Raw genomic sequence first — 12,532 nt, 5'->3', positions numbered from 1 at the left:
GGAATGGAGAGGCAAACGTATACGAACGGCGTTGCCGCCATTGAAAACTCTTGGCACTTTAAAGCAAGCGAGACCAACTTCCTATCTGTCATCCAACACAGAATCACCTTGATTAGGTCAAGAGAGCCATAGATGAAAGTTTCCAAGGAAAAAAATAGCACTTCCTGTTCTGAGGGGGCGGGGCTTAGATGACGTCATAATCTGATGACATAGAATTTTCAGGCATCACACCAGCACCACTCAAGCCAAGTTTGGTGCAGCTCGGTCGAAACTTGTGGAATCTAGAAGCAAACGTATGGCATCGGCGTTACAGGTCACTTCGCCACGCCGCCGCACCCAGCTGCTTCATCGCAGCTGGTCAGGGCTTGGATCCACAACACACCAACATGTCTTCTGTCTCTGGACACAGTTTAATATTGATTAGGTCAAAGGGCTAAGATAGCGACCGTTCACAGTAAAACATGACACTTCCTGTTCTCAGGGGGCGTGGCCTACGTGATGTCATCATTTGACCATATGGTATTGTAGGCCACCTGATGACGATCAATCACTGAAAGTTTGGAGTCTCTGTGAGTTTTTGTGTTAGAAATACCAATTTTTCATTTTTTCCTGTGTATTACAAAATCGAAGAATTTCATCTGCAGGGCAATGCTGCCCTCTGGTGTCGAATTACTGAAATAATGAAACTATTTCAGTGGCCAGCAGAGGGCAGCATTGCCCTACAAACGACGAACATGTACTGTTTATTATGTAATTACACAGAAGATCTCTCTAATTCATTCTGAGGGGGCGGGGCTTGGATGACGTCATAATATGATGACATAGCATTGTCAGGCATCACAACAGCATCACTGAGGCCAAGTTTGGTGCAGCTTGGTCGAAACATGTGGAATCTAGAAGCAAACGTATGGCATCGGCGTTTCAGGTCACTTCGCCATGCCGCCGCACCCAGCTGCTTCATCGCAGCCGGTCAGGGCTTGAATCCACAACACACCAACATGTCTTCTGTCTCTGGACACAGTTTCATGTTGATTAGGTCAAAGGGCTAAGATAGCGACCGTTCACAGTAAAACATTACACTTCCTGTTCTCAGGGGGCGTGGCCTAAGCGATGTCATAATTTCACCACAGGGTATTTTAGGACACCTAATGTTGATCAATAACTGAAAGTTTGGTGTCTCTGTGAGTTTCTGTGCAGGATATATAAGAGTTTCGTGTTTCATGGCGAGTAGGTGAACTTTGACCCCTGGTAACCCCCCTTCAGCAAGCTCATACAGTCACCAATTTGATAACTTTAAATCAGACATGCCTTATGATCAGACTGACCAAGTTTGAAGCCGATCAATCGAAATTCCTAGGAGGAGTTCGATCAAATGCAAAGGCTGTAAACGTCAAAGTCGAGGTCCAAAATGGACCTTCAATACAAAATGGCCGACTTCCTGCTGGGTTTCGACCATGGCTCTAAGAGACTTTTTTGTACGTCCTGACAAGATACACATGTGTACCAAGTTTCGTAATTCTAGGTTAAAGCATGGCTTGGGGCTGTTCATTTAAAATACTCTAGGGGTCGCTATAGAGAAATTAGGCCACGCCCACCAAATTTTGTTATGAATTCCTGTCGGTGGGTGGATAAGGATCCATCCTAGTGAGTTTGGAGCAGCTGGGCCCGAAATTGTGGAATTCAGAGCCAAACGTATGGCAACGGCGTTACAGGTCACTTCGCCACGCCGCCAAGCCCACCTGCTATGTCAAAGCCGGTCGGGGTTGGAATGCTCAACACACCAACATGTCTTCTGTCTCTGGACACAGTTTCATGTTGATTAGGTCAAAGGGCTAAGATAGCGACCGTTCACAGTAAAACATGACACTTCCTGTTCTCAGGGGGCGTGGCCTAAGTGATGTCATCATTTGACCATAGGGTATTGTAGGGCACCCGATGACGATCAATCACTGAAAGTTTGGTCCCTCTATGTGTTTTTGTATAGGAAATATAAGAGTTTCGTGTTTCATGGCGAGTAGGTGAACTTTGACCCCTGCTAACCCCCCTTCAACATGCTCCAAAACTCACCAATTTGATAACTTTAAATCAAACATGCCTTATGATCAGACTGACCGAGTTTGAAGTCGATCAATCGAAATCCCTAGGAGGAGTTCGATCAAATACGAAGGCTGTAAACGTCAAAATCGAGGTAAAAAATGGACGTTCAATACAAAATGGCCGACTTCCTGTGATAGTTGGCTTATAACATTAAATGTAAGTTCTGAGTCTTTTGGTGAGCTCTACAAGTGTACCAAATTTCATGTCTCTACGATGAAGTACGTTCATACCATTGTGTCAACAGAAAATTGCTAGTTGCCGCCGTTGAGCAATTTTTTTTGCGATTTTTGCGACAACCTTAAAATTCAAAATTTTTAAATTTTCTAGTCGCGACCGCCAAGTTTGGTGAGTTTTTGAATATGATAAAGCCCCCAAAAAGGCACACGAAGAGGGGGGCAGAATAATAATAAAACAGTACAGATACAATAGGCCTTCGCAGCGCTTTGCTGCTCGGGCCTAATAACTTCAACTTCTGTTTGTTTGGTCCAAGACCAGTTTCACTGGATCTGTAGGAATTCAAATAAAAAGTTTAAAGACTGCTCAGCTCAAGCAGAGGAAAATTAGTCACAAATGCATTTAAAAACCTTCATGGACAAATTGTTTCCTAACATCACTGCAGCCCATGAGGGATGCAGGACTTACAAGTAGTCAAGACAGAATAACCTCCAACCCTTACCTTCAAAGATGGCACTTTCAAACACTTAGGTAATGTTAATAAATATTATAGTGATTGCTTTTGACAAATTTTGTAATACTCATGTAGCCCTGAAGCCATTGATCCTGTTGAGTTGGGAAGAAGAACATGTGAAATATAATGAAATATAATGACTGCAAATGTTGCATAAAAAAGTCCATTGAACCTGCACATATTGATATTGTCATAATATGTTTAATTGCAGCACCCTATTGCAGGAAGAAAGCAGGTTAGTTTTACTTAGGAAAAAAAACACTTAAGTACAGGGAGAGTCTAAAATAATATAGCACAAGGGACCCAGGGTGTTTTTATACAGGATGTTAACAGGAGGATCTGACTCAGAGCTGGGCAACTGGGAAATATTTATGCAGAAGAGTTGATGTCTGAACAAGCGAAGGTTGTTGGGTGGTTAGTTAGAAATTTGGGTGCAGCTGTGAGGGAAGGCAAATTCTTAATTAGACTCACACTCCTTACTGGTTGGTGGCAGTAATGTATCATATTATTGTTTGCCAAACACCACTAAAATCAAGAAAAAGAAGGTGAAGAAGAAGATGGGAAGAAGAGTAGCTAAAGTTGAACTGAAGAACTGGGAGAAATTGCTCCAAAATCCCCAGGTAACTTGGGAAACATCCCAGAATCATGATAGATATTGTAATAAATATTAGTTTATTGTGAAACTCTTCTTGGTGAATGTGCGGATGTATCATAAGGTCTCTATTTTTGCACATGAAACTGAACATAGCCCTTTGAGATGTTAAGAGCTTAAGATATTGCTTTAAAAAACTAACCCTGTAAAAACTTCTCCGCAGCTTAATCTCCGAGATAAAAGGTGCGGAATAAGCAAACAGTATGAATACAGTTGCAAGGTACTTTGCAAAAATCTAATGAACATTAGGTTTGCATGTTCCATAACCTCTCACCTTCTTCTGTGTTTCATTGTTTTTCTGTTCCAAGCTGCACATTCATACATGCACACCAAGACACTTATTTTGTCTTTCAAATGTGGCCAAAACCCCTGAGGAACCCAAGCTATTTTTCATGCAATTACAAAAAGAACCTGTCCGACTGGCTTTCAGGTAGCTTGCGAGAAGAGGGATAAAGTCCTTTCTTAAACCAGATACTGTTAGTAAAAAGATAATTTCACAGTTTTTCATTTTCAAGCTCTGGTCCAATGTTGTCGATGCCTCTGATGGTTCTCAGAGGTGTGCCACTGCACCAGCTGGTTGAGCAGCATAAGTGAGGTCCAAGTAATGTCTCACCTTCTAATACTCCTCACTTATGCATCTTAATATTGCCAGGTAAAGCCTAGCACAATCAACATCAAATTGAACAACCCACTTCCCAAAGATCTATTTAATCATTGTAAACATTTAAATCTTGCACGTTGAAATTTCCAGCCTAAACGTTCATGCATGTGACAACAGCAGTGGAATGTTTTCCACTACTGAAGCACACAGATATATCATCCTATGACCCAACCCTGACAACTACAGTCTGCTGCAAAGAGGGACAGTGGTAGATAGGAATTTCCCCCGGGGACACATCAGCGCAGACTCGGTGAACTGACGCTGCTTTGGGATGTAAGAGCAAGTCTGCAGCAGCTCTGAGGTAATGTTTGTCTCTGACTCTCCTCAAGATAAACCTGTCATTACAGATCTAACAAACCTGTCACTTTTTCTGACTCTCTTTTATTTTGTCGTTTAGAAAAAGTCCAGGAAAAGTTAGTCAAACTTAATGAGAAGTGTGTGATCTAATGAGGCATGAGAGAATCTTTAGGTCTGATTTGATCTCATCCCTCCTTTGTTCTTCACTCTGAGTAACAGTAAATTATGTAGTTGCTTAAAAAGCAGAGCAAAATATCCCCTTAATGCCTCATGACTCATATTAAATCACTCATATTTCATCATGGGAGGCATGTTTTTTCCTTCAAGTGTTCATTTATGAATCCACAGCAAACCATTGACATCCAAACAACCCAAAAGCTACCAGCGTTGCCTTTTTGTTTTCCTCTTGCTTTGTTTTCTGCTTAAGAACAACATGTTTATTTAACAGCGGCAGGAAATCAGGAGTGTGTGCTCTCTGCTTTACATGGTTGCAGCTTTCCGATATGTATGCTGCATGAGTCACCTGTATATTTCAGAACCAGCTCCTCTGCACTGATTTGTGTTTTGGTTTTCCAGCCAGCAACCATAAAAATTTTAATCAGTCTTGTTATCGCATGAAAATATACTTTTGTGTCACAGAGTTTAAATATTAGAGAGAAAAAACATTAGCTTAGATAAAACCAGACTTTGGATTCTTTGAGTTGAAAATTTATCACTGTTTTGACCAGTGATTCTACATTAAATTAGATTGTATAAAAAAGCAACTATTTACTGATAAGCTTGTGGAAATAAACGTTTGCATCGTTGTAAATTTGTGTGTTGGCACTGTGATGGACTGTCTATCTCGTCCAGGTTGCACCGTGACGTTTTCATCACAGTTTGACCTACAAATTTGTCATTTCAAAATTAAAGCTGAAACAGTTTTGCCCTTTGTTGTTCACAGTAAAACACCTTCAGACATGAAGGACTTTTTAACATACACATCTACCATCATGAGCATGAAGAGCACAGTAAATCTGAACATTTAACAAACCATTTGTATTGTTTTTTTCTTTAAATTCTCCTGACTAAACTTCAGAATAATTTGAAAGTAAGAATTTTGAGTTGCAATTTGTTGTGACTTTTCTCTATTTGAAACAGGGACAACATTATACCTTCAAGCTCCAAGGTATCACAATAACCTTTGGTTGAAAATCTCTTGGTGAATTGCAGAGAAACAATATAATCAAAGAGATTTGTGTAACTCTGCAAATTGTGTCTATTTTTCAACAATCAGAATGTTCTGTGGCAAAGTTTCAGCAAGGGTAGATACTCATTACTTTTCATTATTCCACTCACTTTGTGCAATCCATTAGTACCACTACCGTGCTAAAGACGATCAGCATAATCCTGCTTGACCATTGGTAGATGGTTCTTAAATTTGAAAGCCTTCTCTTTTCTCCAGAAAACATTTGGCTTGTCCACTAACTGCAGATCAACCAAAACATGCCTGTTCATCTAAACATACAGGCTTGACAAGGTGAGCATTAACCAGAGAAGTAGCCAAGAGTTTAAAGATAACTCTGGAGGAGCTGCAAAGATAAATAGCCCAGGTGAAATAACTTGTGAGGAAAAACATTACACATTCTACAAATGTGACTTCCAAGGAACATCAGTAAGAAGAAAGTCGGTGGTTACAAAGCAAACATCTAAAGGTAGGATCTCTGATGAGGCCAAAGTTGTCTTTTTTTTGGCCTACACTTAAAGTGCTTTGGGTTGAGAAATACTGATGCTGCACATTGCATGGAACACATCACCTTCATAAAATAGGGCAGCAGCAGTATCATGCTCTGGAGATGTTTGCAGTATCATGCTATGGAGATGTTGTTCAGACCTGATAGTAAAATGGAAAAAGCAAAGTTTCAAGAAAATCTGTTAGAGGTTTCAAAACAATTTGAGACTGGGTTAGAGGTTCACCATACATTAGAACAATGACTGTAAACATTCAGTCAGCATCTCGGTGGAAGTGTTTAGATCAAAGAAAAGTTAATGTTAGAATGAGTAATACTTCAAAAATAGTTTAAAGACACTTTCTGTCCAATTTGACACAGCTCCCCTCACCTCCAATCACCTCCCTTGGATATTTTTACATTGTGACCTAACTTATTTTAGCTGCTGTAACTCTACACATAAAAACAGTTTTTTTTTTTAATGAGGTCATACAGGTAATTTGTCTTTCATTAGATCTGAAGATTTCTTCACTTTTCTGCAAACTAACTGCAATCTGACTTTGTTGTACCGCATTCAAGAGAACTGCTGCTGATAATGGAACCCGACTTCAGAAAATCCAAACTATCCCTTTAAGGTAAAGACAGGCTGCGTAAGATCTTTGATGGGATTCACAGTGATTTAAAGGAGCATTCCGGCCTGCCTTTAAAGGCTTTAGGAATATTAAAACAGAGAAAAGTAATGCGTCTCAGAAAAGAGGTTAAACAAACTTTAACTGTTACTTTGAAAAGCCGCCTTTTAAGGTGTGCAGCATTTAATCAACACATAATCTGAGCGCCTGATGTGATACTCTTTTTTTGTTTTTGGATTGACTTGAAGCAGGTATATGGAGGGCCCTCATAGCTGCTCCCCCAATCCCCTCCCCACACCACTTCCATATCACCCACACACACGCACACTAAACGTCACCTGAGCTAAGCTTACAGTAATCCTCCGACGTCCCAGGCGTTCTGACACGGGATGTTTTGAGGAATAACACCAAACTCACTACAACCCTGTAAGACTCAGAGGCGCTTAGGATATATCACCGATCATCATCCGGCGTCATATGCCCGTCAGGTGTGATGCTAACCTGCCCCTTCCAGGGAAAAATCAGAAGATTGCTTCTCTTCTGATTTCGCAATCCACTTGTTTCTGTATAAACCTCAGTCTTACAGGTGATAAAACACCTTTAAACAAGAACATAAACAGAACTGACACAAAACTAGAGCCTCAGAGGTACTGTTTATCAGACAATCAATGAATCAGTCATTGCTGTCTGTGTTTCAGTTCTTTATTTCTTTCAAAGTCAGCCAGGTAAAGGTGCACAAACAAGCTGCTGGGAAGTAAACATTCAGCGTGAATTGATGGTGTCATAACTTCGACGTTCCTGACAAGTGGTTGAGTTCAGAGGGAGTTGCAGCGAATTCTCTCCGAGCATCTCGCAGCCTGTCCGGACACGCTCCCAAATGTATCATTGCAGAAAGCCATGAAACAATTTGAGCTGATGCTGCCAGTTTAAATAACTAAACAGTGTGGTCAGAGCTATTATATCATTAATCTTCTCACTCTCTCCACTCATTCTTTGCCAAGCTATGGAAACACCCTCAGCTCCCACCAAAACGAGGTAAGAAGATACCTGAAAGTACTTCTTTTGATATGTATCCCACTATGCAGGTGACAAAAAAGTGTTTTGAAGCCTGTGCCACATTTTCATCCATGCTATCTTCATTGTATTCCTTTGCTACTGGACTGAAATGCATATTCCAGAAAAGACTTTGAAGCTGCAAGACAATTTGCAGAAAAGCCACTGTGCACATTTGCAGTTTATTGTAAAAGTCTGAACTTTTACATTTTTTTGCATGTTACATTTAGTCTTCTCTGTACTTTATTGGGATTTTATAAAATAGACCAACACAAAGCAGTGCATAATTGCAAAGTGGAAGTGGAAGGATACGCAGTGTTCAAGAAACACGAGAACCTATTTATAAAAGCAGTCAACAGGCTTAATGTCACTCTGGAGGAGCTGCAGAAATCCACGGCTCAGATTTGAAAATCGGTTGACAGGAAAACTGTGCTGCACAAATGAGCAAACATGTAGAAGGAAGTGGGTGATTCAGGTGAAACCAACATTATCTATTTTAGCTTACGGCTCTGACATGTTTAGGATAATTTGATACATGACATGCTATATATCCTTTTCTGTACAACTAATGGGCAAACAAATCTATTAGGATAAAACAAGAAAAAAACAATAAAGGTGCAATAGCTCCTTTTTCATCTACTTTCAGCATTTAGTCTATTTGAAATTTTTGAGAATCTGAATAACCTGAGATGAATTTCATCTGTCCTGGCACAGGTTTTCTGGGTTATGTTCATTGGCATCCTTCAGCAAAAGCCATGGTTTCCAGAGACGCTTCAAGGGATCCAAAAGATCTAATTATACTGAATGTCAGTCAGAAGAACAGGGACTTTCTCAAAAGAATCCCTTAGCCACATCCAGGTATGCTGGTGGCAGCATCATGATCTGGGATCACTTTCTTTCAGGTGAAACTGGGCACTCTGTTTAGGTAGATGAAAATATATGCAAGATAAAAATTAAGTTTTGATGCAAACCTTCTGGTTGGAGCTGTGGTGCCCAGCTGTGTTCCTCAGCACCAACTGCTTATGCACAACTTATTCAGAGCCTGATAATCACCCTTTTTTCAAAGTCAACTGTGTGGTGGCAGCAAAACACCTTTAAAAGTTATAACATTTTATCAACGTGTCATTTTTTTATATCACATAAGACTGTTGTGTGCTTTCAAACACACAACAGTCTGCATACTTCTGATAGCCATATTATTTTCTCAATTGATGGAAAAGTGGATGTAGCTAAATACAGGGCAATCCTTGAAGATAACCTCATACAGACTAACATTCCACGAGGACAAAAGTCTTCAGCAGTAGCACGCAGAATGGCCTAGTAAAAGCCCAGACTATATTCTAAATGAAAATCTGTGGCAGTAGTTGCTGTTAACAGTCAATCTAACTGAGCTGGAACTAATGTTTCAAATACTAGATGATCATTTTAGTATGTTGACGTACAAAGCTGCTAGAGACACTTCCCCCCAAAAGACTTTGGTTGTTCTAAAATGTACTAAACACATCTGTATACCACAACATCTAGATTTTTCTACTGCAATTGTCTGAAAATAATTTGCAATTTTTCTTTGACTTTATTCATTACTTGATTTATCACAGAAAATCGCAATAAAATACGATTTAAGTTTAAGTTTGCAACGTCAGAAAATGGGAATGGGTTCGTGGGGCACACTTTTGTTTACTGTCTGTTTTTGTGTATGGATCACAAACCCAGCTCACAATGTGTTTAATTACATACACAGTTCTTGACACTGATGTCATCAGGTCTAATAACCACTTATATGGGAGTTTTATGTCTGTGGCTCCCTGTAAATAACAGCCAGTGTTGGCTGTAAACAAGCCCTCTGTCTGATGGGTGATATCTTAGGTCATTTCGCTCATTCATCCAAACAAAATATTTTCCATTGTCAACCTTTCCCTCACTATGCATCACTATTAAGGTCTAAGCCCACTTTAAAAAAGGCTGATGTGACAGTTGTGGGTAAAATGCACCAAGTGACCTCTGAGCAGCGCAGGTCGCCTGGTGACAGTGGTAGATGAGGCCGTGACAGTGCTGGATGATCCTCCAGTTCAGGACAGGGTCAGAGGTGTTTTGGTGGGGCAGGGGAAAACAGCTAGATCCTCCGCGAGGAGGTCAGCCTCAGTGATGGTAATGAGATAACAAAAAGGACAAAAGTGAGATGTGACTAATGGAGCAGTGAAGGGGAGCTTACTTTCACACATCTCCGCGGATTGCCGAGGCGCTTTATACCTACAGTATGCTGATTTATGGTTATTGTAACGTTATATTGCACTCATTGTCTTTCCAAAACAGAGCCAAGGCATTATAAATGGTGTTTTTTGGTTAGGCTATTCATGAGTGAGTGTCTCCTGTTTTTCTTGTGAAATCCAGAATGAAAGCCTGATGGACAGGGACTTTAAAAATTGCGCCAGACAATAGCAAACACCCTGCAGGGATTTTGGCAGGAAGTCTTTAGACTTGTTCCTCCTTTGCATTAAAAACTGACGCTGTCATGAACTGACAGCGATATGATTAGGAAACAAACTCCTCTGTGAAGTTGAAGTAGAATCCCCGGCTTCATGTGTCCACCCAGCTTTTCTCCGGGGAAGCGCAAAAAATACAATCTGATCCATGATCTGATGTCACCTGCAACTCTTGAGGAGGAAACAAAAGCAGCAGCGGCATTGTCAGCTGGCACAGATACCACAGTGATCGCTTCCACCATAAATCACCGCTCTTCAAAAGGATTGGTGTCTGGTGACAGGATGAGCAGGCCAAACAAAGCAGAGTTCGCTGTGACAGAAACTCATAAAGCGAAGGCGGCCTTTCGTATTGCGTGAGTTGAGGGTTTCTGTTGAGAACGCAACTGCAGAGCAACGCAAGAGTGAGATTTTAAGGAAAATGGGCTACAAGGATCCTGACAAACAGGTTTTCCCCAACTGGAGGCAAATTATCTTAGCAGGTACAACATACATTAGTTATAAAATTGAAGGTGGTGCATGTCAACATTGATTTTACTGCTTCTGCTCTTCCATACAAGTCAGATTTATAAAGTATGTGATCGATTATTTTTACCTGAGCTGTTTATGTATGCAGTTACAATTATACCTATACTTACATCTACAGTTAGAATGAAACTCCTGGCTGCTTCTCTGATTGCCCAGACTGTCAACTTAGGTGAACTGTATAGTGGTATATATTTTTTTAGCAATTACGACTGTAAAAGATATTTGGTTGCACTGGGCTTTACTTAGGGCCACCAAGTACAAGCGCAAACCAGGCTTTTCAGATATTTATTTGTAAACACTTATCAAAAACTGTCTATTTACTTCTTAAAAAACAATTTAAATCCCAACACTTTGTGACTACGGTAGCAAAAGGTAGGAAACTGTATAACTGATAAAACCTTCACAGAAAGTCACTTCAAAAAAGCTGAACTATCCCTTTAAGGCCACTGACAACACACTAAAGTGATTTGACCACGTGTTTACCTGTAAAATCAGATAGGTAGATAGGACCCGTGTGGATTTCTCTCTTGTGAGGAGTGGATATTGTCAGCTATCAGGAGCCTCCATCAAAGAGCCTCAAATGGCAGGCGGTTTTCAGAGAGTGCATGAATGAGCTCTGCACCCTTACAGTATCTCTGGAATCACATAAAGACAACCTTGTGCTCTGCAATTTAGTGTGCGAGCACTCAGGTGCTTGTGCATGTCTCAACCAGAGGAAAAACAAAAGTATGACTGACATAATCATGTGTCAGAAGATTTATGGTCAAGAGGGAGCAGAGGGGAGAGGAAAACTGGAAAGCATATTTTCTTGCTCCTCCTCCTACTTGGAATTATTGTCTTTAGCTCTGTCCACTTGTTAGACTGAAGCGTTGGAAGTTGCTTTAGCAGAATATGCACATAAAGGGTAAAACTTTGTGCAACGTCTCACTGAAGACCTTGCACAAAGAATGACTTAACAGCTTTATTAAAGTGAAACTATGAATCATTTCCTTTATTGTGGCTGGTATTTTTATTATTTCTTTTTATAGATTTCCTGCAGAAAATTGAATCTAATGTGTGCATTTGTGCATATTTGTGCAGAAAATTGGATTAGGGAGACAGGACTCTTTGGTTTCAACAAATGCCAGCATCATCAGATGAATTTTTAACGTCAGTTATAAATCTGATCCACTCGCGCTGTCAGGCCTGATCTAATGATAAAACACAGAGCAGGACGGATCTTGCTTAAATATGTTTTAAAGACTCATTGTTGGCTTTGATGCTAATTGCTGGCTGGAGCAGAGAGCTGGGCTGCCCTGATGTAACAGGGTCATGGGTGCAGATAGGGAAGCTGTGGCAGACCTCCAGCAATAACAAAGGGAGTGAGCCAGACTGCCGACCATAAATCTGCTGCTACCACCAATTTCCAGCTACCGCAGGTGATGGGGCCGAGGACGCGCGCTTGTGCGTCTGAGTGTGTCTCAATAAATAAAACTCCAAAGGGTAACGCAACCCTACTTCAGAGGAACAAGGATATTACACCCCTGAACGTGTTGGCATGGGCCCTGTCCTGTTTATGGAGAAACACGGCTAAGAGTATAATCAGAGTCCCAGTGATCCTGCAGGGTGTCTGACATGGGCTGAACTATCAAAGAAGGTGGCACTTTGTGGTTGTGACTCAACTGGGATGAAGTGGACTATGAGTGGTTGGGCTTTGCACCTGGCTGAGAAACACCTCAGGTGGATTTCTGAATTTAAC

The sequence above is a fragment of the Xiphophorus hellerii genome, chromosome 1 (genome assembly GCF_003331165.1).
Source record: "Xiphophorus hellerii strain 12219 chromosome 1, Xiphophorus_hellerii-4.1, whole genome shotgun sequence".
In the NCBI taxonomy this organism is placed as follows: domain Eukaryota; kingdom Metazoa; phylum Chordata; class Actinopteri; order Cyprinodontiformes; family Poeciliidae; genus Xiphophorus; species Xiphophorus hellerii.
Note: the sequence above shows the minus strand (reverse complement) of the source record.